The sequence below is a fragment of the Hyla sarda genome, unplaced genomic scaffold, assembly GCF_029499605.1.
Source record: "Hyla sarda isolate aHylSar1 unplaced genomic scaffold, aHylSar1.hap1 scaffold_316, whole genome shotgun sequence".
Taxonomy (NCBI): domain Eukaryota; kingdom Metazoa; phylum Chordata; class Amphibia; order Anura; family Hylidae; genus Hyla; species Hyla sarda.
The window spans coordinates 307704-333224 of record NW_026609890.1 but is presented as its reverse complement, the minus strand read 5'-3'; the positions used below and the strand labels follow the sequence as shown (position 1 = coordinate 333224).

At 43.6% G+C, this 25521-nt stretch overlaps 15 pseudogenes; all 15 read right to left on the bottom strand.

Annotated features, from left to right (window-relative positions):
* Nucleotides 1-13: 13 nt before the first annotated feature.
* On the bottom strand, nucleotides 14-277 carry LOC130329277 (U2 spliceosomal RNA; annotated as a pseudogene).
* Nucleotides 278-1743: 1466 nt separating this feature from the next.
* On the bottom strand, nucleotides 1744-2007 carry LOC130329276 (U2 spliceosomal RNA; annotated as a pseudogene).
* A 1469-nt stretch (nucleotides 2008-3476) lies between these two features.
* Nucleotides 3477-3740, bottom strand: LOC130329275 (U2 spliceosomal RNA; annotated as a pseudogene).
* Nucleotides 3741-5214: 1474 nt separating this feature from the next.
* On the bottom strand, nucleotides 5215-5478 carry LOC130329274 (U2 spliceosomal RNA; annotated as a pseudogene).
* A 1469-nt stretch (nucleotides 5479-6947) lies between these two features.
* LOC130329272 (U2 spliceosomal RNA) lies at nucleotides 6948-7211 on the bottom strand (annotated as a pseudogene).
* Nucleotides 7212-8683: 1472 nt separating this feature from the next.
* On the bottom strand, nucleotides 8684-8948 carry LOC130329298 (U2 spliceosomal RNA; annotated as a pseudogene).
* Nucleotides 8949-10430: 1482 nt separating this feature from the next.
* Nucleotides 10431-10694, bottom strand: LOC130329271 (U2 spliceosomal RNA; annotated as a pseudogene).
* Nucleotides 10695-12156: 1462 nt separating this feature from the next.
* Nucleotides 12157-12420, bottom strand: LOC130329269 (U2 spliceosomal RNA; annotated as a pseudogene).
* Nucleotides 12421-13892: 1472 nt separating this feature from the next.
* LOC130329268 (U2 spliceosomal RNA) lies at nucleotides 13893-14156 on the bottom strand (annotated as a pseudogene).
* Nucleotides 14157-15624: 1468 nt separating this feature from the next.
* On the bottom strand, nucleotides 15625-15888 carry LOC130329267 (U2 spliceosomal RNA; annotated as a pseudogene).
* A 1483-nt stretch (nucleotides 15889-17371) lies between these two features.
* LOC130329266 (U2 spliceosomal RNA) lies at nucleotides 17372-17635 on the bottom strand (annotated as a pseudogene).
* Nucleotides 17636-19116: 1481 nt separating this feature from the next.
* LOC130329265 (U2 spliceosomal RNA) lies at nucleotides 19117-19380 on the bottom strand (annotated as a pseudogene).
* Nucleotides 19381-20864: 1484 nt separating this feature from the next.
* Nucleotides 20865-21128, bottom strand: LOC130329263 (U2 spliceosomal RNA; annotated as a pseudogene).
* A 1478-nt stretch (nucleotides 21129-22606) lies between these two features.
* Nucleotides 22607-22870, bottom strand: LOC130329261 (U2 spliceosomal RNA; annotated as a pseudogene).
* A 1474-nt stretch (nucleotides 22871-24344) lies between these two features.
* LOC130329260 (U2 spliceosomal RNA) lies at nucleotides 24345-24608 on the bottom strand (annotated as a pseudogene).
* Between the last annotated feature and the right edge of the window lie 913 nt (nucleotides 24609-25521).

Here is a 25521-nt window from a genome sequence, read left to right as displayed (position 1 = left end):
TAACACTGGAATGGGGTGGTGCACTGTTCACTACCCGAATATACTGCCACATCGGGTCAATGCATAGGGCGACAGAAGCAAGCTTCCAAATCAGCTCCCTTTCTCAAAAATCCATTTAATTTATGGTCCCCAGATAGGGAACGTATGTATCAGTATGTGCTCACAAGTCACCCAAGTGCAAGTATTCACACAAAAAAAAACGTGCCTCAGGATGCGATCTGTCGCAAGATCCTTTCTTTTTTTACACTTGATCTAAGCCAAAAGGCCTAGAGGGGATAACCGGGAAAGGGGTGGACCCAACCATGTCCCCTTCATGAGCACTCACATTACTCATAGGAATGGAAGGAAGGCTGGCAGCCAACCAGCCTCCCATACACTCTCTGGGTGGGTGGCAGTCAGCCACCCATACATACATACAGCACAGGCTAAACCCACATCATCACTTAAAAAAAGGACAGGCGACCATTGCACTCTGATGGAGCATTTAGCAATGCAATCCATAGCCTGGCTTTTGCCTGAACCCCCATCACTCCTCCTCTTGCATATAAGACAATATTTCAGATCTGCATATGAAAACAACACGCCTACCTTTGTTGCACATAGCTGCCTGCCTGTCTCTAGTTACCCCACTGGCTGTAGCTGCGTCCCTTCCGACATGGAATAACACCAACTGTAACGATAAACTGAAAATTAACAGTATAAACCTGCATCATTTTGGACTCTGGTATTTGCTGAATCCGGGTGACCTGACAATCGATGGTGGTGCCGCTGGTGATTCTGGCCTTCTTGGAATCTGTTGGGCCTATGTGTTAGCTCACACATCACTTGGGTATCCATGGTAACTACCACAACATGGTCATCTGCAGTTTACATCTAGCCCGTGGCATTGAATGGCATTTTAAAAGTGCTAAGGGTCCTGGTGCAATAATCCTCCCATGAGGATCAGCCTCAACGGCTTTGTAGATTGCACTCATGTCAGCAACTCCATATACATTTTTTTTTCTTCATGCTTCTTTCTTCATCCTTTTTTCTTTCTGTCATTCAGACTTTCATTCATTCGATCTCTCTCACTCACTTGCTTTAACTCATTTGTTCTCACTCACTCACTCACTCACTCAATCACTCACTCACTCATTCACTCTCACTCACTCTCACTCTCTCACTCACTCGCTCACTAAGTCAGTCTCTCTCTCTCTCTCTCTCTTTTTCTTTTTATATATATTTTTTTCCGTCTTCTTCTTCTTCTTCTTCAGACCCTGTCATAGCACTAATGCCTTTCCAATACCACCAGCAGATGGAGACACTCCATTGCAACATTGGTTGTGAGCAGCAGTTTCTAAAAACAAATGCCTCATGGCGGATTTCCCATCCATCAATGGATGGTAAATTTTGTTTTTATCATTCACTGACCACAGATACCAATGCATGGTCAAGCAACAGCAATGACACACCCTTGTGTATAGGCATGAGACCCTCACGTCATTTAACAGGATTCAGCACCACCCACAAGACAGCTACCTGTCATGTCATGTCAAACCTGCACAGGTGTGCTAGATTATTATTATTTAGTTTTATTTTATTTTTTTACACCAATCAGTGTGCAAACATGGTCATTAAAACGCTAAATGAATAGACGTTCATAAACCAGTCAGTGCAACTCATCATTTTGGTCTCCAATTCTCAAACTCAAATTCTCACCCACGGAGGATTAAATGAGAATCTTTCTTGTTTAACACTGGAATGGGGTGGTGCACTGTTCACTACCCGAATATACTGCCACATCGGGTCAATGCATAGGGCGACAGAAGCAAGCTTCCAAATCAGCTCCCTTTCTCAAAAATCCATTTAATTTATGGTCCCCAGATAGGGAACGTATGTATCAGTATGTGCTCACAAGTCACCCAAGTGCAAGTATTCACACAAAAAAAAACGTGCCTCAGGATGCGATCTGTCGCAAGATCCTTTCTTTTTTTACACTTGATCTAAGCCAAAAGGCCTAGAGGGGATAACCGGGAAAGGGGTGGACCCAACCATGTCCCCTTCATGAGCACTCACATTACTCATAGGAATGGAAGGAAGGCTGGCAGCCAACCAGCCTCCCATACACTCTCTGGGTGGGTGGCAGTCAGCCACCCATACATACATACAGCACAGGCTAAACCCACATCATCACTTAAAAAAAGGACAGGCGACCATTGCACTCTGATGGAGCATTTAGCAATGCAATCCATAGCCTGGCTTTTGCCTGAACCCCCATCACTCCTCCTCTTGCATATAAGACAATATTTCAGATCTGCATATGAAAACAACACGCCTACCTTTGTTGCACATAGCTGCCTGCCTGTCTCTAGTTACCCCACTGGCTGTAGCTGCGTCCCTTCCGACATGGAATAACACCAACTGTAACGATAAACTGAAAATTAACAGTATAAACCTGCATCATTTTGGACTCTGGTATTTGCTGAATCCGGGTGACCTGACAATCGATGGTGGTGCCGCTGGTGATTCTGGCCTTCTTGGAATCTGTTGGGCCTATGTGTTAGCTCACACATCACTTGGGTATCCATGGTAACTACCACAACATGGTCATCTGCAGTTTACATCTAGCCCGTGGCATTGAATGGCATTTTAAAAGTGCTAAGGGTCCTGGTGCAATAATCCTCCCATGAGGATCAGCCTCAACGGCTTTGTAGATTGCACTCATGTCAGCAACTCCATATACATTTTTTTTTCTTCATGCTTCTTTCTTCATCCTTTTTTCTTTCTGTCATTCAGACTTTCATTCATTCGATCTCTCTCACTCACTTGCTTTAACTCATTTGTTCTCACTCACTCACTCACTCACTCAATCACTCACTCACTCATTCACTCTCACTCACTCTCACTCTCTCACTCACTCGCTCACTAAGTCAGTCTCTCTCTCTCTCTCTCTCTTTTTCTTTTTATATATATTTTTTTCCGTCTTCTTCTTCTTCTTCTTCTTCAGACCCTGTCATAGCACTAATGCCTTTCCAATACCACCAGCAGATGGAGACACTCCATTGCAACATTGGTTGTGAGCAGCAGTTTCTAAAAACAAATGCCTCATGGCGGATTTCCCATCCATCAATGGATGGTAAATTTTGTTTTTATCATTCACTGACCACAGATACCAATGCATGGTCAAGCAACAGCAATGACACACCCTTGTGTATAGGCATGAGACCCTCACGTCATTTAACAGGATTCAGCACCACCCACAAGACAGCTACCTGTCATGTCATGTCAAACCTGCACAGGTGTGCTAGATTATTATTATTTAGTTTTATTTTATTTTTTTACACCAATCAGTGTGCAAACATGGTCATTAAAACGCTAAATGAATAGACGTTCATAAACCAGTCAGTGCAACTCATCATTTTGGTCTCCAATTCTCAAACTCAAATTCTCACCCACGGAGGATTAAATGAGAATCTTTCTTGTTTAACACTGGAATGGGGTGGTGCACTGTTCACTACCCGAATATACTGCCACATCGGGTCAATGCATAGGGCGACAGAAGCAAGCTTCCAAATCAGCTCCCTTTCTCAAAAATCCATTTAATTTATGGTCCCCAGATAGGGAACGTATGTATCAGTATGTGCTCACAAGTCACCCAAGTGCAAGTATTCACACAAAAAAAAACGTGCCTCAGGATGCGATCTGTCGCAAGATCCTTTCTTTTTTTACACTTGATCTAAGCCAAAAGGCCTAGAGGGGATAACCGGGAAAGGGGTGGACCCAACCATGTCCCCTTCATGAGCACTCACATTACTCATAGGAATGGAAGGAAGGCTGGCAGCCAACCAGCCTCCCATACACTCTCTGGGTGGGTGGCAGTCAGCCACCCATACATACATACAGCACAGGCTAAACCCACATCATCACTTAAAAAAAGGACAGGCGACCATTGCACTCTGATGGAGCATTTAGCAATGCAATCCATAGCCTGGCTTTTGCCTGAACCCCCATCACTCCTCCTCTTGCATATAAGACAATATTTCAGATCTGCATATGAAAACAACACGCCTACCTTTGTTGCACATAGCTGCCTGCCTGTCTCTAGTTACCCCACTGGCTGTAGCTGCGTCCCTTCCGACATGGAATAACACCAACTGTAACGATAAACTGAAAATTAACAGTATAAACCTGCATCATTTTGGACTCTGGTATTTGCTGAATCCGGGTGACCTGACAATCGATGGTGGTGCCGCTGGTGATTCTGGCCTTCTTGGAATCTGTTGGGCCTATGTGTTAGCTCACACATCACTTGGGTATCCATGGTAACTACCACAACATGGTCATCTGCAGTTTACATCTAGCCCGTGGCATTGAATGGCATTTTAAAAGTGCTAAGGGTCCTGGTGCAATAATCCTCCCATGAGGATCAGCCTCAACGGCTTTGTAGATTGCACTCATGTCAGCAACTCCATATACATTTTTTTTTCTTCATGCTTCTTTCTTCATCCTTTTTTCTTTCTGTCATTCAGACTTTCATTCATTCGATCTCTCTCACTCACTTGCTTTAACTCATTTGTTCTCACTCACTCACTCACTCACTCAATCACTCACTCACTCATTCACTCTCACTCACTCTCACTCTCTCACTCACTCGCTCACTAAGTCAGTCTCTCTCTCTCTCTCTTTTTCTTTTTATATATATTTTTTTCCGTCTTCTTCTTCTTCTTCTTCTTCTTCTTCTTCAGACCCTGTCATAGCACTAATGCCTTTCCAATACCACCAGCAGATGGAGACACTCCATTGCAACATTGGTTGTGAGCAGCAGTTTCTAAAAACAAATGCCTCATGGCGGATTTCCCATCCATCAATGGATGGTAAATTTTGTTTTTATCATTCACTGACCACAGATACCAATGCATGGTCAAGCAACAGCAATGACACACCCTTGTGTATAGGCATGAGACCCTCACGTCATTTAACAGGATTCAGCACCACCCACAAGACAGCTACCTGTCATGTCATGTCAAACCTGCACAGGTGTGCTAGATTATTATTATTTAGTTTTATTTTATTTTTTTACACCAATCAGTGTGCAAACATGGTCATTAAAACGCTAAATGAATAGACGTTCATAAACCAGTCAGTGCAACTCATCATTTTGGTCTCCAATTCTCAAACTCAAATTCTCACCCACGGAGGATTAAATGAGAATCTTTCTTGTTTAACACTGGAATGGGGTGGTGCACTGTTCACTACCCGAATATACTGCCACATCGGGTCAATGCATAGGGCGACAGAAGCAAGCTTCCAAATCAGCTCCCTTTCTCAAAAATCCATTTAATTTATGGTCCCCAGATAGGGAACGTATGTATCAGTATGTGCTCACAAGTCACCCAAGTGCAAGTATTCACACAAAAAAAAACGTGCCTCAGGATGCGATCTGTCGCAAGATCCTTTCTTTTTTTACACTTGATCTAAGCCAAAAGGCCTAGAGGGGATAACCGGGAAAGGGGTGGACCCAACCATGTCCCCTTCATGAGCACTCACATTACTCATAGGAATGGAAGGAAGGCTGGCAGCCAACCAGCCTCCCATACACTCTCTGGGTGGGTGGCAGTCAGCCACCCATACATACATACAGCACAGGCTAAACCCACATCATCACTTAAAAAAAGGACAGGCGACCATTGCACTCTGATGGAGCATTTAGCAATGCAATCCATAGCCTGGCTTTTGCCTGAACCCCCATCACTCCTCCTCTTGCATATAAGACAATATTTCAGATCTGCATATGAAAACAACACGCCTACCTTTGTTGCACATAGCTGCCTGCCTGTCTCTAGTTACCCCACTGGCTGTAGCTGCGTCCCTTCCGACATGGAATAACACCAACTGTAACGATAAACTGAAAATTAACAGTATAAACCTGCATCATTTTGGACTCTGGTATTTGCTGAATCCGGGTGACCTGACAATCGATGGTGGTGCCGCTGGTGATTCTGGCCTTCTTGGAATCTGTTGGGCCTATGTGTTAGCTCACACATCACTTGGGTATCCATGGTAACTACCACAACATGGTCATCTGCAGTTTACATCTAGCCCGTGGCATTGAATGGCATTTTAAAAGTGCTAAGGGTCCTGGTGCAATAATCCTCCCATGAGGATCAGCCTCAACGGCTTTGTAGATTGCACTCATGTCAGCAACTCCATATACATTTTTTTTTCTTCATGCTTCTTTCTTCATCCTTTTTTCTTTCTGTCATTCAGACTTTCATTCATTCGATCTCTCTCACTCACTTGCTTTAACTCATTTGTTCTCACTCACTCACTCACTCAATCACTCACTCACTCATTCACTCTCACTCACTCTCACTCTCTCACTCACTCGCTCACTAAGTCAGTCTCTCTCTCTCTCTCTCTTTTTCTTTTTATATATATTTTTTTCCGTCTTCTTCTTCTTCTTCTTCTTCTTCTTCAGACCCTGTCATAGCACTAATGCCTTTCCAATACCACCAGCAGATGGAGACACTCCATTGCAACATTGGTTGTGAGCAGCAGTTTCTAAAAACAAATGCCTCATGGCGGATTTCCCATCCATCAATGGATGGTAAATTTTGTTTTTATCATTCACTGACCACAGATACCAATGCATGGTCAAGCAACAGCAATGACACACCCTTGTGTATAGGCATGAGACCCTCACGTCATTTAACAGGATTCAGCACCACCCACAAGACAGCTACCTGTCATGTCATGTCAAACCTGCACAGGTGTGCTAGATTATTATTATTTAGTTTTATTTTATTTTTTTACACCAATCAGTGTGCAAACATGGTCATTAAAACGCTAAATGAATAGACGTTCATAAACCAGTCAGTGCAACTCATCATTTTGGTCTCCAATTCTCAAACTCAAATTCTCACCCACGGAGGATTAAATGAGAATCTTTCTTGTTTAACACTGGAATGGGGTGGTGCACTGTTCACTACCCGAATATACTGCCACATCGGGTCAATGCATAGGGCGACAGAAGCAAGCTTCCAAATCAGCTCCCTTTCTCAAAAATCCATTTAATTTATGGTCCCCAGATAGGGAACGTATGTATCAGTATGTGCTCACAAGTCACCCAAGTGCAAGTATTCACACAAAAAAAAACGTGCCTCAGGATGCGATCTGTCGCAAGATCCTTTCTTTTTTTACACTTGATCTAAGCCAAAAGGCCTAGAGGGGATAACCGGGAAAGGGGTGGACCCAACCATGTCCCCTTCATGAGCACTCACATTACTCATAGGAATGGAAGGAAGGCTGGCAGCCAACCAGCCTCCCATACACTCTCTGGGTGGGTGGCAGTCAGCCACCCATACATACATACAGCACAGGCTAAACCCACATCATCACTTAAAAAAAGGACAGGCGACCATTGCACTCTGATGGAGCATTTAGCAATGCAATCCATAGCCTGGCTTTTGCCTGAACCCCCATCACTCCTCCTCTTGCATATAAGACAATATTTCAGATCTGCATATGAAAACAACACGCCTACCTTTGTTGCACATAGCTGCCTGCCTGTCTCTAGTTACCCCACTGGCTGTAGCTGCGTCCCTTCCGACATGGAATAACACCAACTGTAACGATAAACTGAAAATTAACAGTATAAACCTGCATCATTTTGGACTCTGGTATTTGCTGAATCCGGGTGACCTGACAATCGATGGTGGTGCCGCTGGTGATTCTGGCCTTCTTGGAATCTGTTGGGCCTATGTGTTAGCTCACACATCACTTGGGTATCCATGGTAACTACCACAACATGGTCATCTGCAGTTTACATCTAGCCCGTGGCATTGAATGGCATTTTAAAAGTGCTAAGGGTCCTGGTGCAATAATCCTCCCATGAGGATCAGCCTCAACGGCTTTGTAGATTGCACTCATGTCAGCAACTCCATATACATTTTTTTTTCTTCATGCTTCTTTCTTCATCCTTTTTTCTTTCTGTCATTCAGACTTTCATTCATTCGATCTCTCTCACTCACTTGCTTTAACTCATTTGTTCTCACTCACTCACTCACTCACTCAATCACTCACTCACTCATTCACTCTCACTCACTCTCACTCTCTCACTCACTCGCTCACTAAGTCAGTCTCTCTCTCTCTCTCTCTCTTTTTCTTTTTATATATATTTTTTTCCGTCTTCTTCTTCTTCTTCTTCTTCTTCAGACCCTGTCATAGCACTAATGCCTTTCCAATACCACCAGCAGATGGAGACACTCCATTGCAACATTGGTTGTGAGCAGCAGTTTCTAAAAACAAATGCCTCATGGCGGATTTCCCATCCATCAATGGATGGTAAATTTTGTTTTTATCATTCACTGACCACAGATACCAATGCATGGTCAAGCAACAGCAATGACACACCCTTGTGTATAGGCATGAGACCCTCACGTCATTTAACAGGATTCAGCACCACCCACAAGACAGCTACCTGTCATGTCATGTCAAACCTGCACAGGTGTGCTAGATTATTATTATTTAGTTTTATCTTATTTTTTTACACCAATCAGTGTGCAAACATGGTCATTAAAACGCTAAATGAATAGACGTTCATAAACCAGTCAGTGCAACTCATCATTTTGGTCTCCAATTCTCAAACTCAAATTCTCACCCACGGAGGATTAAATGAGAATCTTTCTTGTTTAACACTGGAATGGGGTGGTGCACTGTTCACTACCCGAATATACTGCCACATCGGGTCAATGCATAGGGCGACAGAAGCAAGCTTCCAAATCAGCTCCCTTTCTCAAAAATCCATTTAATTTATGGTCCCCAGATAGGGAACGTATGTATCAGTATGTGCTCACAAGTCACCCAAGTGCAAGTATTCACACAAAAAAAAAACGTGCCTCAGGATGCGATCTGTCGCAAGATCCTTTCTTTTTTTACACTTGATCTAAGCCAAAAGGCCTAGAGGGGATAACCGGGAAAGGGGTGGACCCAACCATGTCCCCTTCATGAGCACTCACATTACTCATAGGAATGGAAGGAAGGCTGGCAGCCAACCAGCCTCCCATACACTCTCTGGGTGGGTGGCAGTCAGCCACCCATACATACATACAGCACAGGCTAAACCCACATCATCACTTAAAAAAAGGACAGGCGACCATTGCACTCTGATGGAGCATTTAGCAATGCAATCCATAGCCTGGCTTTTGCCTGAACCCCCATCACTCCTCCTCTTGCATATAAGACAATATTTCAGATCTGCATATGAAAACAACACGCCTACCTTTGTTGCACATAGCTGCCTGCCTGTCTCTAGTTACCCCACTGGCTGTAGCTGCGTCCCTTCCGACATGGAATAACACCAACTGTAACGATAAACTGAAAATTAACAGTATAAACCTGCATCATTTTGGACTCTGGTATTTGCTGAATCCGGGTGACCTGACAATCGATGGTGGTGCCGCTGGTGATTCTGGCCTTCTTGGAATCTGTTGGGCCTATGTGTTAGCTCACACATCACTTGGGTATCCATGGTAACTACCACAACATGGTCATCTGCAGTTTACATCTAGCCCGTGGCATTGAATGGCATTTTAAAAGTGCTAAGGGTCCTGGTGCAATAATCCTCCCATGAGGATCAGCCTCAACGGCTTTGTAGATTGCACTCATGTCAGCAACTCCATATACATTTTTTTTTCTTCATGCTTCTTTCTTCATCCTTTTTTCTTTCTGTCATTCAGACTTTCATTCATTCGATCTCTCTCACTCACTTGCTTTAACTCATTTGTTCTCACTCACTCACTCACTCACTCAATCACTCACTCACTCATTCACTCTCACTCACTCTCACTCTCTCACTCACTCGCTCACTAAGTCAGTCTCTCTCTCTCTCTCTCTCTCTCTTTTTCTTTTTATATATATTTTTTTCCGTCTTCTTCTTCTTCTTCTTCTTCTTCTTCTTCAGACCCTGTCATAGCACTAATGCCTTTCCAATACCACCAGCAGATGGAGACACTCCATTGCAACATTGGTTGTGAGCAGCAGTTTCTAAAAACAAATGCCTCATGGCGGATTTCCCATCCATCAATGGATGGTAAATTTTGTTTTTATCATTCACTGACCACAGATACCAATGCATGGTCAAGCAACAGCAATGACACACCCTTGTGTATAGGCATGAGACCCTCACGTCATTTAACAGGATTCAGCACCACCCACAAGACAGCTACCTGTCATGTCATGTCAAACCTGCACAGGTGTGCTAGATTATTATTATTTAGTTTTATTTTATTTTTTTACACCAATCAGTGTGCAAACATGGTCATTAAAACGCTAAATGAATAGACGTTCATAAACCAGTCAGTGCAACTCATCATTTTGGTCTCCAATTCTCAAACTCAAATTCTCACCCACGGAGGATTAAATGAGAATCTTTCTTGTTTAACACTGGAATGGGGTGGTGCACTGTTCACTACCCGAATATACTGCCACATCGGGTCAATGCATAGGGCGACAGAAGCAAGCTTCCAAATCAGCTCCCTTTCTCAAAAATCCATTTAATTTATGGTCCCCAGATAGGGAACGTATGTATCAGTATGTGCTCACAAGTCACCCAAGTGCAAGTATTCACACAAAAAAAAACGTGCCTCAGGATGCGATCTGTCGCAAGATCCTTTCTTTTTTTACACTTGATCTAAGCCAAAAGGCCTAGAGGGGATAACCGGGAAAGGGGTGGACCCAACCATGTCCCCTTCATGAGCACTCACATTACTCATAGGAATGGAAGGAAGGCTGGCAGCCAACCAGCCTCCCATACACTCTCTGGGTGGGTGGCAGTCAGCCACCCATACATACATACAGCACAGGCTAAACCCACATCATCACTTAAAAAAAGGACAGGCGACCATTGCACTCTGATGGAGCATTTAGCAATGCAATCCATAGCCTGGCTTTTGCCTGAACCCCCATCACTCCTCCTCTTGCATATAAGACAATATTTCAGATCTGCATATGAAAACAACACGCCTACCTTTGTTGCACATAGCTGCCTGCCTGTCTCTAGTTACCCCACTGGCTGTAGCTGCGTCCCTTCCGACATGGAATAACACCAACTGTAACGATAAACTGAAAATTAACAGTATAAACCTGCATCATTTTGGACTCTGGTATTTGCTGAATCCGGGTGACCTGACAATCGATGGTGGTGCCGCTGGTGATTCTGGCCTTCTTGGAATCTGTTGGGCCTATGTGTTAGCTCACACATCACTTGGGTATCCATGGTAACTACCACAACATGGTCATCTGCAGTTTACATCTAGCCCGTGGCATTGAATGGCATTTTAAAAGTGCTAAGGGTCCTGGTGCAATAATCCTCCCATGAGGATCAGCCTCAACGGCTTTGTAGATTGCACTCATGTCAGCAACTCCATATACATTTTTTTTTCTTCATGCTTCTTTCTTCATCCTTTTTTCTTTCTGTCATTCAGACTTTCATTCATTCGATCTCTCTCACTCACTTGCTTTAACTCATTTGTTCTCACTCACTCACTCACTCACTCAATCACTCACTCACTCATTCACTCTCACTCACTCTCACTCTCTCACTCACTCGCTCACTAAGTCAGTCTCTCTCTCTCTCTCTCTCTCTTTTTCTTTTTATATATATTTTTTTCCGTCTTCTTCTTCTTCAGACCCTGTCATAGCACTAATGCCTTTCCAATACCACCAGCAGATGGAGACACTCCATTGCAACATTGGTTGTGAGCAGCAGTTTCTAAAAACAAATGCCTCATGGCGGATTTCCCATCCATCAATGGATGGTAAATTTTGTTTTTATCATTCACTGACCACAGATACCAATGCATGGTCAAGCAACAGCAATGACACACCCTTGTGTATAGGCATGAGACCCTCACGTCATTTAACAGGATTCAGCACCACCCACAAGACAGCTACCTGTCATGTCATGTCAAACCTGCACAGGTGTGCTAGATTATTATTATTTAGTTTTATTTTATTTTTTTACACCAATCAGTGTGCAAACATGGTCATTAAAACGCTAAATGAATAGACGTTCATAAACCAGTCAGTGCAACTCATCATTTTGGTCTCCAATTCTCAAACTCAAATTCTCACCCACGGAGGATTAAATGAGAATCTTTCTTGTTTAACACTGGAATGGGGTGGTGCACTGTTCACTACCCGAATATACTGCCACATCGGGTCAATGCATAGGGCGACAGAAGCAAGCTTCCAAATCAGCTCCCTTTCTCAAAAATCCATTTAATTTATGGTCCCCAGATAGGGAACGTATGTATCAGTATGTGCTCACAAGTCACCCAAGTGCAAGTATTCACACAAAAAAAAACGTGCCTCAGGATGCGATCTGTCGCAAGATCCTTTCTTTTTTTACACTTGATCTAAGCCAAAAGGCCTAGAGGGGATAACCGGGAAAGGGGTGGACCCAACCATGTCCCCTTCATGAGCACTCACATTACTCATAGGAATGGAAGGAAGGCTGGCAGCCAACCAGCCTCCCATACACTCTCTGGGTGGGTGGCAGTCAGCCACCCATACATACATACAGCACAGGCTAAACCCACATCATCACTTAAAAAAAGGACAGGCGACCATTGCACTCTGATGGAGCATTTAGCAATGCAATCCATAGCCTGGCTTTTGCCTGAACCCCCATCACTCCTCCTCTTGCATATAAGACAATATTTCAGATCTGCATATGAAAACAACACGCCTACCTTTGTTGCACATAGCTGCCTGCCTGTCTCTAGTTACCCCACTGGCTGTAGCTGCGTCCCTTCCGACATGGAATAACACCAACTGTAACGATAAACTGAAAATTAACAGTATAAACCTGCATCATTTTGGACTCTGGTATTTGCTGAATCCGGGTGACCTGACAATCGATGGTGGTGCCGCTGGTGATTCTGGCCTTCTTGGAATCTGTTGGGCCTATGTGTTAGCTCACACATCACTTGGGTATCCATGGTAACTACCACAACATGGTCATCTGCAGTTTACATCTAGCCCGTGGCATTGAATGGCATTTTAAAAGTGCTAAGGGTCCTGGTGCAATAATCCTCCCATGAGGATCAGCCTCAACGGCTTTGTAGATTGCACTCATGTCAGCAACTCCATATACATTTTTTTTTCTTCATGCTTCTTTCTTCATCCTTTTTTCTTTCTGTCATTCAGACTTTCATTCATTCGATCTCTCTCACTCACTTGCTTTAACTCATTTGTTCTCACTCACTCACTCACTCACTCACTCACTCACTCACTCATTCACTCTCACTCACTCTCACTCTCTCACTCACTCGCTCACTAAGTCAGTCTCTCTCTCTCTCTCTCTCTTTTTCTTTTTATATATATTTTTTTCCGTCTTCTTCTTCTTCTTCTTCTTCTTCAGACCCTGTCATAGCACTAATGCCTTTCCAATACCACCAGCAGATGGAGACACTCCATTGCAACATTGGTTGTGAGCAGCAGTTTCTAAAAACAAATGCCTCATGGCGGATTTCCCATCCATCAATGGATGGTAAATTTTGTTTTTATCATTCACTGACCACAGATACCAATGCATGGTCAAGCAACAGCAATGACACACCCTTGTGTATAGGCATGAGACCCTCACGTCATTTAACAGGATTCAGCACCACCCACAAGACAGCTACCTGTCATGTCATGTCAAACCTGCACAGGTGTGCTAGATTATTATTATTTAGTTTTATTTTATTTTTTTACACCAATCAGTGTGCAAACATGGTCATTAAAACGCTAAATGAATAGACGTTCATAAACCAGTCAGTGCAACTCATCATTTTGGTCTCCAATTCTCAAACTCAAATTCTCACCCACGGAGGATTAAATGAGAATCTTTCTTGTTTAACACTGGAATGGGGTGGTGCACTGTTCACTACCCGAATATACTGCCACATCGGGTCAATGCATAGGGCGACAGAAGCAAGCTTCCAAATCAGCTCCCTTTCTCAAAAATCCATTTAATTTATGGTCCCCAGATAGGGAACGTATGTATCAGTATGTGCTCACAAGTCACCCAAGTGCAAGTATTCACACAAAAAAAAACGTGCCTCAGGATGCGATCTGTCGCAAGATCCTTTCTTTTTTTACACTTGATCTAAGCCAAAAGGCCTAGAGGGGATAACCGGGAAAGGGGTGGACCCAACCATGTCCCCTTCATGAGCACTCACATTACTCATAGGAATGGAAGGAAGGCTGGCAGCCAACCAGCCTCCCATACACTCTCTGGGTGGGTGGCAGTCAGCCACCCATACATACATACAGCACAGGCTAAACCCACATCATCACTTAAAAAAAGGACAGGCGACCATTGCACTCTGATGGAGCATTTAGCAATGCAATCCATAGCCTGGCTTTTGCCTGAACCCCCATCACTCCTCCTCTTGCATATAAGACAATATTTCAGATCTGCATATGAAAACAACACGCCTACCTTTGTTGCACATAGCTGCCTGCCTGTCTCTAGTTACCCCACTGGCTGTAGCTGCGTCCCTTCCGACATGGAATAACACCAACTGTAACGATAAACTGAAAATTAACAGTATAAACCTGCATCATTTTGGACTCTGGTATTTGCTGAATCCGGGTGACCTGACAATCGATGGTGGTGCCGCTGGTGATTCTGGCCTTCTTGGAATCTGTTGGGCCTATGTGTTAGCTCACACATCACTTGGGTATCCATGGTAACTACCACAACATGGTCATCTGCAGTTTACATCTAGCCCGTGGCATTGAATGGCATTTTAAAAGTGCTAAGGGTCCTGGTGCAATAATCCTCCCATGAGGATCAGCCTCAACGGCTTTGTAGATTGCACTCATGTCAGCAACTCCATATACATTTTTTTTCTTCATGCTTCTTTCTTCATCCTTTTTTCTTTCTGTCATTCAGACTTTCATTCATTCGATCTCTCTCACTCACTTGCTTTAACTCATTTGTTCTCACTCACTCACTCACTCACTCAATCACTCACTCACTCATTCACTCTCACTCACTCTCACTCTCTCACTCACTCGCTCACTAAGTCAGTCTCTCTCTCTCTCTCTCTCTTTTTCTTTTTATATATATTTTTTTCCGTCTTCTTCTTCTTCTTCTTCTTCAGACCCTGTCATAGCACTAATGCCTTTCCAATACCACCAGCAGATGGAGACACTCCATTGCAACATTGGTTGTGAGCAGCAGTTTCTAAAAACAAATGCCTCATGGCGGATTTCCCATCCATCAATGGATGGTAAATTTTGTTTTTATCATTCACTGACCACAGATACCAATGCATGGTCAAGCAACAGCAATGACACACCCTTGTGTATAGGCATGAGACCCTCACGTCATTTAACAGGATTCAGCACCACCCACAAGACAGCTACCTGTCATGTCATGTCAAACCTGCACAGGTGTGCTAGATTATTATTATTTAGTTTTATTTTATTTTTTTACACCAATCAGTGTGCAAACATGGTCATTAAAACGCTAAATGAATAGACGTTCATAAACCAGTCAGTGCAACTCATCATTTTGGTCTCCAATTCTCAAACTCAAATTCTCACCCACGGAGGATTAAATGAGAATCTTTCTTGTTTAACACTGGAATGGGGTGGTGCACTGTTCACTACCCGAATATACTGCCACATCGGGTCAATGCATAGGGCGACAGAAGCAAGCTTCCAAATCAGCTCCCTTTCTCAAAAATCCATTTAATTTATGGTCCCCAGATAGGGAACGTATGTATCAGTATGTGCTCACAAGTCACCCAAGTGCAAGTATTCACACAAAAAAAAACGTGCCTCAGGATGCGATCTGTCGCAAGATCCTTTCTTTTTTTACACTTGATCTAAGCCAAAAGGCCTAGAGGGGATAACCGGGAAAGGGGTGGACCCAACCATGTCCCCTTCATGAGCACTCACATTACTCATAGGAATGGAAGGAAGGCTGGCAGCCAACCAGCCTCCCATACACTCTCTGGGTGGGTGGCAGTCAGCCACCCATACATACATACAGCACAGGCTAAACCCACATCATCACTTAAAAAAAGGACAGGCGACCATTGCACTCTGATGGAGCATTTAGCAATGCAATCCATAGCCTGGCTTTTGCCTGAACCCCCATCACTCCTCCTCTTGCATATAAGACAATATTTCAGATCTGCATATGAAAACAACACGCCTACCTTTGTTGCACATAGCTGCCTGCCTGTCTCTAGTTACCCCACTGGCTGTAGCTGCGTCCCTTCCGACATGGAATAACACCAACTGTAACGATAAACTGAAAATTAACAGTATAAACCTGCATCATTTTGGACTCTGGTATTTGCTGAATCCGGGTGACCTGACAATCGATGGTGGTGCCGCTGGTGATTCTGGCCTTCTTGGAATCTGTTGGGCCTATGTGTTAGCTCACACATCACTTGGGTATCCATGGTAACTACCACAACATGGTCATCTGCAGTTTACATCTAGCCCGTGGCATTGAATGGCATTTTAAAAGTGCTAAGGGTCCTGGTGCAATAATCCTCCCATGAGGATCAGCCTCAACGGCTTTGTAGATTGCACTCATGTCAGCAACTCCATATACATTTTTTTTTCTTCATGCTTCTTTCTTCATCCTTTTTTCTTTCTGTCATTCAGACTTTCATTCATTCGATCTCTCTCACTCACTTGCTTTAACTCATTTGTTCTCACTCACTCACTCACTCACTCAATCACTCACTCACTCATTCACTCTCACTCACTCTCACTCTCTCACTCACTCGCTCACTAAGTCAGTCTCTCTCTCTCTCTCTTTTTCTTTTTATATATATTTTTTTCCGTCTTCTTCTTCTTCTTCTTCTTCTTCTTCTTCTTCTTCTTCAGACCCTGTCATAGCACTAATGCCTTTCCAATACCACCAGCAGATGGAGACACTCCATTGCAACATTGGTTGTGAGCAGCAGTTTCTAAAAACAAATGCCTCATGGCGGATTTCCCATCCATCAATGGATGGTAAATTTTGTTTTTATCATTCACTGACCACAGATACCAATGCATGGTCAAGCAACAGCAATGACACACCCTTGTGTATAGGCATGAGACCCTCACGTCATTTAACAGGATTCAGCACCACCCACAAGACAGCTACCTGTCATGTCATGTCAAACCTGCACAGGTGTGCTAGATTATTATTATTTAGTTTTATTTTATTTTTTTACACCAATCAGTGTGCAAACATGGTCATTAAAACGCTAAATGAATAGACGTTCATAAACCAGTCAGTGCAACTCATCATTTTGGTCTCCAATTCTCAAACTCAAATTCTCACCCACGGAGGATTAAATGAGAATCTTTCTTGTTTAACACTGGAATGGGGTGGTGCACTGTTCACTACCCGAATATACTGCCACATCGGGTCAATGCATAGGGCGACAGAAGCAAGCTTCCAAATCAGCTCCCTTTCTCAAAAATCCATTTAATTTATGGTCCCCAGATAGGGAACGTATGTATCAGTATGTGCTCACAAGTCACCCAAGTGCAAGTATTCACACAAAAAAAAACGTGCCTCAGGATGCGATCTGTCGCAAGATCCTTTCTTTTTTTACACTTGATCTAAGCCAAAAGGCCTAGAGGGGATAACCGGGAAAGGGGTGGACCCAACCATGTCCCCTTCATGAGCACTCACATTACTCATAGGAATGGAAGGAAGGCTGGCAGCCAACCAGCCTCCCATACACTCTCTGGGTGGGTGGCAGTCAGCCACCCATACATACATACAGCACAGGCTAAACCCACATCATCACTTAAAAAAAGGACAGGCGACCATTGCACTCTGATGGAGCATTTAGCAATGCAATCCATAGCCTGGCTTTTGCCTGAACCCCCATCACTCCTCCTCTTGCATATAAGACAATATTTCAGATCTGCATATGAAAACAACACGCCTACCTTTGTTGCACATAGCTGCCTGCCTGTCTCTAGTTACCCCACTGGCTGTAGCTGCGTCCCTTCCGACATGGAATAACACCAACTGTAACGATAAACTGAAAATTAACAGTATAAACCTGCATCATTTTGGACTCTGGTATTTGCTGAATCCGGGTGACCTGACAATCGATGGTGGTGCCGCTGGTGATTCTGGCCTTCTTGGAATCTGTTGGGCCTATGTGTTAGCTCACACATCACTTGGGTATCCATGGTAACTACCACAACATGGTCATCTGCAGTTTACATCTAGCCCGTGGCATTGAATGGCATTTTAAAAGTGCTAAGGGTCCTGGTGCAATAATCCTCCCATGAGGATCAGCCTCAACGGCTTTGTAGATTGCACTCATGTCAGCAACTCCATATACATTTTTTTTTCTTCATGCTTCTTTCTTCATCCTTTTTTCTTTCTGTCATTCAGACTTTCATTCATTCGATCTCTCTCACTCACTTGCTTTAACTCATTTGTTCTCACTCACTCACTCACTCAATCACTCACTCACTCATTCACTCTCACTCACTCTCACTCTCTCACTCACTCGCTCACTAAGTCAGTCTCTCTCTCTCTCTCTCTTTTTCTTTTTATATATATTTTTTTCCGTCTTCTTCTTCTTCTTCTTCTTCTTCTTCTTCTTCTTCTTCAGACCCTGTCATAGCACTAATGCCTTTCCAATACCACCAGCAGATGGAGACACTCCATTGCAACATTGGTTGTGAGCAGCAGTTTCTAAAAACAAATGCCTCATGGCGGATTTCCCATCCATCAATGGATGGTAAATTTTGTTTTTATCATTCACTGACCACAGATACCAATGCATGGTCAAGCAACAGCAATGACACACCCTTGTGTATAGGCATGAGACCCTCACGTCATTTAACAGGATTCAGCACCACCCACAAGACAGCTACCTGTCATGTCATGTCAAACCTGCACAGGTGTGCTAGATTATTATTATTTAGTTTTATTTTATTTTTTTACACCAATCAGTGTGCAAACATGGTCATTAAAACGCTAAATGAATAGACGTTCATAAACCAGTCAGTGCAACTCATCATTTTGGTCTCCAATTCTCAAACTCAAATTCTCACCCACGGAGGATTAAATGAGAATCTTTCTTGTTTAACACTGGAATGGGGTGGTGCACTGTTCACTACCCGAATATACTGCCACATCGGGTCAATGCATAGGGCGACAGAAGCAAGCTTCCAAATCAGCTCCCTTTCTCAAAAATCCATTTAATTTATGGTCCCCAGATAGGGAACGTATGTATCAGTATGTGCTCACAAGTCACCCAAGTGCAAGTATTCACACAAAAAAAAACGTGCCTCAGGATGCGATCTGTCGCAAGATCCTTTCTTTTTTTACACTTGATCTAAGCCAAAAGGCCTAGAGGGGATAACCGGGAAAGGGGTGGACCCAACCATGTCCCCTTCATGAGCACTCACATTACTCATAGGAATGGAAGGAAGGCTGGCAGCCAACCAGCCTCCCATACACTCTCTGGGTGGGTGGCAGTCAGCCACCCATACATACATACAGCACAGGCTAAACCCACATCATCACTTAAAAAAAGGACAGGCGACCATTGCACTCTGATGGAGCATTTAGCAATGCAATCCATAGCCTGGCTTTTGCCTGAACCCCCATCACTCCTCCTCTTGCATATAAGACAATATTTCAGATCTGCATATGAAAACAACACGCCTACCTTTGTTGCACATAGCTGCCTGCCTGTCTCTAGTTACCCCACTGGCTGTAGCTGCGTCCCTTCCGACATGGAATAACACCAACTGTAACGATAAACTGAAAATTAACAGTATAAACCTGCATCATTTTGGACTCTGGTATTTGCTGAATCCGGGTGACCTGACAATCGATGGTGGTGCCGCTGGTGATTCTGGCCTTCTTGGAATCTGTTGGGCCTATGTGTTAGCTCACACATCACTTGGGTATCCATGGTAACTACCACAACATGGTCATCTGCAGTTTACATCTAGCCCGTGGCATTGAATGGCATTTTAAAAGTGCTAAGGGTCCTGGTGCAATAATCCTCCCATGAGGATCAGCCTCAACGGCTTTGTAGATTGCACTCATGTCAGCAACTCCATATACATTTTTTTTTCTTCATGCTTCTTTCTTCATCCTTTTTTCTTTCTGTCATTCAGACTTTCATTCATTCGATCTCTCTCACTCACTTGCTTTAACTCATTTGTTCTCACTCACTCACTCACTCACTCAATCACTCACTCACTCATTCACTCTCACTCACTCTCACTCTCTCACTCACTCGCTCACTAAGTCAGTCTCTCTCTCTCTCTCTCTCTTTTTCTTTTTATATATATTTTTTTCCGTCTTCTTCTTCTTCTTCTTCTTCTTCTTCTTCTTCTTCAGACCCTGTCATAGCACTAATGCCTTTCCAATACCACCAGCAGATGGAGACACTCCATTGCAACATTGGTTGTGAGCAGCAGTTTCTAAAAACAAATGCCTCATGGCGGATTTCCCATCCATCAATGGATGGTAAATTTTGTTTTTATCATTCACTGACCACAGATACCAATGCATGGTCAAGCAACAGCAATGACACACCCTTGTGTATAGGCATGAGACCCTCACGTCATTTAACAGGATTCAGCACCACCCACAAGACAGCTACCTGTCATGTCATGTCAAACCTGCACAGGTGTGCTAGATTATTATTATTTAGTTTTATCTTATTTTTTTACACCAATCAGTGTGCAAACATGGTCATTAAAACGCTAAATGAATAGACGTTCATAAACCAGTCAGTGCAACTCATCATTTTGGTCTCCAATTCTCAAACTCAAATTCTCACCCACGGAGGATTAAATGAGAATCTTTCTTGTTTAACACTGGAATGGGGTGGTGCACTGTTCACTACCCGAATATACTGCCACATCGGGTCAATGCATAGGGCGACAGAAGCAAGCTTCCAAATCAGCTCCCTTTCTCAAAAATCCATTTAATTTATGGTCCCCAGATAGGGAACGTATGTATCAGTATGTGCTCACAAGTCACCCAAGTGCAAGTATTCACACAAAAAAAAACGTGCCTCAGGATGCGATCTGTCGCAAGATCCTTTCTTTTTTTACACTTGATCTAAGCCAAAAGGCCTAGAGGGGATAACCGGGAAAGGGGTGGACCCAACCATGTCCCCTTCATGAGCACTCACATTACTCATAGGAATGGAAGGAAGGCTGGCAGCCAACCAGCCTCCCATACACTCTCTGGGTGGGTGGCAGTCAGCCACCCATACATACATACAGCACAGGCTAAACCCACATCATCACTTAAAAAAAGGACAGGCGACCATTGCACTCTGATGGAGCATTTAGCAATGCAATCCATAGCCTGGCTTTTGCCTGAACCCCCATCACTCCTCCTCTTGCATATAAGACAATATTTCAGATCTGCATATGAAAACAACACGCCTACCTTTGTTGCACATAGCTGCCTGCCTGTCTCTAGTTACCCCACTGGCTGTAGCTGCGTCCCTTCCGACATGGAATAACACCAACTGTAACGATAAACTGAAAATTAACAGTATAAACCTGCATCATTTTGGACTCTGGTATTTGCTGAATCCGGGTGACCTGACAATCGATGGTGGTGCCGCTGGTGATTCTGGCCTTCTTGGAATCTGTTGGGCCTATGTGTTAGCTCACACATCACTTGGGTATCCATGGTAACTACCACAACATGGTCATCTGCAGTTTACATCTAGCCCGTGGCATTGAATGGCATTTTAAAAGTGCTAAGGGTCCTGGTGCAATAATCCTCCCATGAGGATCAGCCTCAACGGCTTTGTAGATTGCACTCATGTCAGCAACTCCATATACATTTTTTTTTCTTCATGCTTCTTTCTTCATCCTTTTTTCTTTCTGTCATTCAGACTTTCATTCATTCGATCTCTCTCACTCACTTGCTTTAACTCATTTGTTCTCACTCACTCACTCACTCACTCAATCACTCACTCACTCATTCACTCTCACTCACTCTCACTCTCTCACTCACTCGCTCACTAAGTCAGTCTCTCTCTCTCTCTCTCTCTTTTTCTTTTTATATATATTTTTTTCCGTCTTCTTCTTCTTCTTCTTCTTCTTCTTCTTCAGACCCTGTCATAGCACTAATGCCTTTCCAATACCACCAGCAGATGGAGACACTCCATTGCAACATTGGTTGTGAGCAGCAGTTTCTAAAAACAAATGCCTCATGGCGGATTTCCCATCCATCAATGGATGGTAAATTTTGTTTTTATCATTCACTGACCACAGATACCAATGCATGGTCAAGCAACAGCAATGACACACCCTTGTGTATAGGCATGAGACCCTCACGTCATTTAACAGGATTCAGCACCACCCACAAGACAGCTACCTGTCATGTCATGTCAAACCTGCACAGGTGTGCTAGATTATTATTATTTAGTTTTATCTTATTTTTTTACACCAATCAGTGTGCAAACATGGTCATTAAAACGCTAAATGAATAGACGTTCATAAACCAGTCAGTGCAACTCATCATTTTGGTCTCCAATTCTCAAACTCAAATTCTCACCCACGGAGGATTAAATGAGAATCTTTCTTGTTTAACACTGGAATGGGGTGGTGCACTGTTCACTACCCGAATATACTGCCACATCGGGTCAATGCATAGGGCGACAGAAGCAAGCTTCCAAATCAGCTCCCTTTCTCAAAAATCCATTTAATTTATGGTCCCCAGATAGGGAACGTATGTATCAGTATGTGCTCACAAGTCACCCAAGTGCAAGTATTCACACAAAAAAAAACGTGCCTCAGGATGCGATCTGTCGCAAGATCCTTTCTTTTTTTACACTTGATCTAAGCCAAAAGGCCTAGAGGGGATAACCGGGAAAGGGGTGGACCCAACCATGTCCCCTTCATGAGCACTCACATTACTCATAGGAATGGAAGGAAGGCTGGCAGCCAACCAGCCTCCCATACACTCTCTGGGTGGGTGGCAGTCAGCCACCCATACATACATACAGCACAGGCTAAACCCACATCATCACTTAAAAAAAGGACAGGCGACCATTGCACTCTGATGGAGCATTTAGCAATGCAATCCATAGCCTGGCTTTTGCCTGAACCCCCATCACTCCTCCTCTTGCATATAAGACAATATTTCAGATCTGCATATGAAAACAACACGCCTACCTTTGTTGCACATAGCTGCCTGCCTGTCTCTAGTTACCCCACTGGCTGTAGCTGCGTCCCTTCCGACATGGAATAACACCAACTGTAACGATAAACTGAAAATTAACAGTATAAACCTGCATCATTTTGGACTCTGGTATTTGCTGAATCCGGGTGACCTGACAATCGATGGTGGTGCCGCTGGTGATTCTGGCCTTCTTGGAATCTGTTGGGCCTATGTGTTAGCTCACACATCACTTGGGTATCCATGGTAACTACCACAACATGGTCATCTGCAGTTTACATCTAGCCCGTGGCATTGAATGGCATTTTAAAAGTGCTAAGGGTCCTGGTGCAATAATCCTCCCATGAGGATCAGCCTCAACGGCTTTGTAGATTGCACTCATGTCAGCAACTCCATATACATTTTTTTTTCTTCATGCTTCTTTCTTCATCCTTTTTTCTTTCTGTCATTCAGACTTTCATTCATTCGATCTCTCTCACTCACTTGCTTTAACTCATTTGTTCTCACTCACTCACTCACTCACTCAATCACTCACTCACTCATTCACTCTCACTCACTCTCACTCTCTCACTCACTCGCTCACTAAGTCAGTCTCTCTCTCTCTCTCTCTCTCTTTTTCTTTTTATATATATTTTTTTCCGTCTTCTTCTTCTTCTTCTTCTTCTTCAGACCCTGTCATAGCACTAATGCCTTTCCAATACCACCAGCAGATGGAGACACTCCATTGCAACATTGGTTGTGAGCAGCAGTTTCTAAAAACAAATGCCTCATGGCGGATTTCCTATCCATCAATGGATGGTAAATTTTGTTTTTATCATTCACTGACCACAGATACCAATGCATGGTCAAGCAACAGCAATGACACACCCTTGTGTATAGGCATGAGACCCTCACGTCATTTAACAGGATTCAGCACCACCCACAAGACAGCTACCTGTCATGTCATGTCAAACCTGCACAGGTGTGCTAGATTATTATTATTTAGTTTTATTTTATTTTTTTACACCAATCAGTGTGCAAACATGGTCATTAAAACGCTAAATGAATAGACGTTCATAAACCAGTCAGTGCAACTCATCATTTTGGTCTCCAATTCTCAAACTCAAATTCTCACCCACGGAGGATTAAATGAGAATCTTTCTTGTTTAACACTGGAATGGGGTGGTGCACTGTTCACTACCCGAATATACTGCCACATCGGGTCAATGCATAGGGCGACAGAAGCAAGCTTCCAAATCAGCTCCCTTTCTCAAAAATCCATTTAATTTATGGTCCCCAGATAGGGAACGTATGTATCAGTATGTGCTCACAAGTCACCCAAGTGCAAGTATTCACACAAAAAAAAACGTGCCTCAGGATGCGATCTGTCGCAAGATCCTTTCTTTTTTTACACTTGATCTAAGCCAAAAGGCCTAGAGGGGATAACCGGGAAAGGGGTGGACCCAACCATGTCCCCTTCATGAGCACTCACATTACTCATAGGAATGGAAGGAAGGCTGGCAGCCAACCAGCCTCCCATACACTCTCTGGGTGGGTGGCAGTCAGCCACCCATACATACATACAGCACAGGCTAAACCCACATCATCACTTAAAAAAAGGACAGGCGACCATTGCACTCTGATGGAGCATTTAGCAATGCAATCCATAGCCTGGCTTTTGCCTGAACCCCCATCACTCCTCCTCTTGCATATAAGACAATATTTCAGATCTGCATATGAAAACAACACGCCTACCTTTGTTGCACATAGCTGCCTGCCTGTCTCTAGTTACCCCACTGGCTGTAGCTGCGTCCCTTCCGACATGGAATAACACCAACTGTAACGATAAACTGAAAATTAACAGTATAAACCTGCATCATTTTGGACTCTGGTATTTGCTGAATCCGGGTGACCTGACAATCGATGGTGGTGCCGCTGGTGATTCTGGCCTTCTTGGAATCTGTTGGGCCTATGTGTTAGCTCACACATCACTTGGGTATCCATGGTAACTACCACAACATGGTCATCTGCAGTTTACATCTAGCCCGTGGCATTGAATGGCATTTTAAAAGTGCTAAGGGTCCTGGTGCAATAATCCTCCCATGAGGATCAGCCTCAACGGCTTTGTAGATTGCACTCATGTCAGCAACTCCATATACATTTTTTTTTCTTCATGCTTCTTTCTTCATCCTTTTTTCTTTCTGTCATTCAGACTTTCATTCATTCGATCTCTCTCACTCACTTGCTTTAACTCATTTGTTCTCACTCACTCACTCACTCACTCAATCACTCACTCACTCATTCACTCTCACTCACTCTCACTCTCTCACTCACTCGCTCACTAAGTCAGTCTCTCT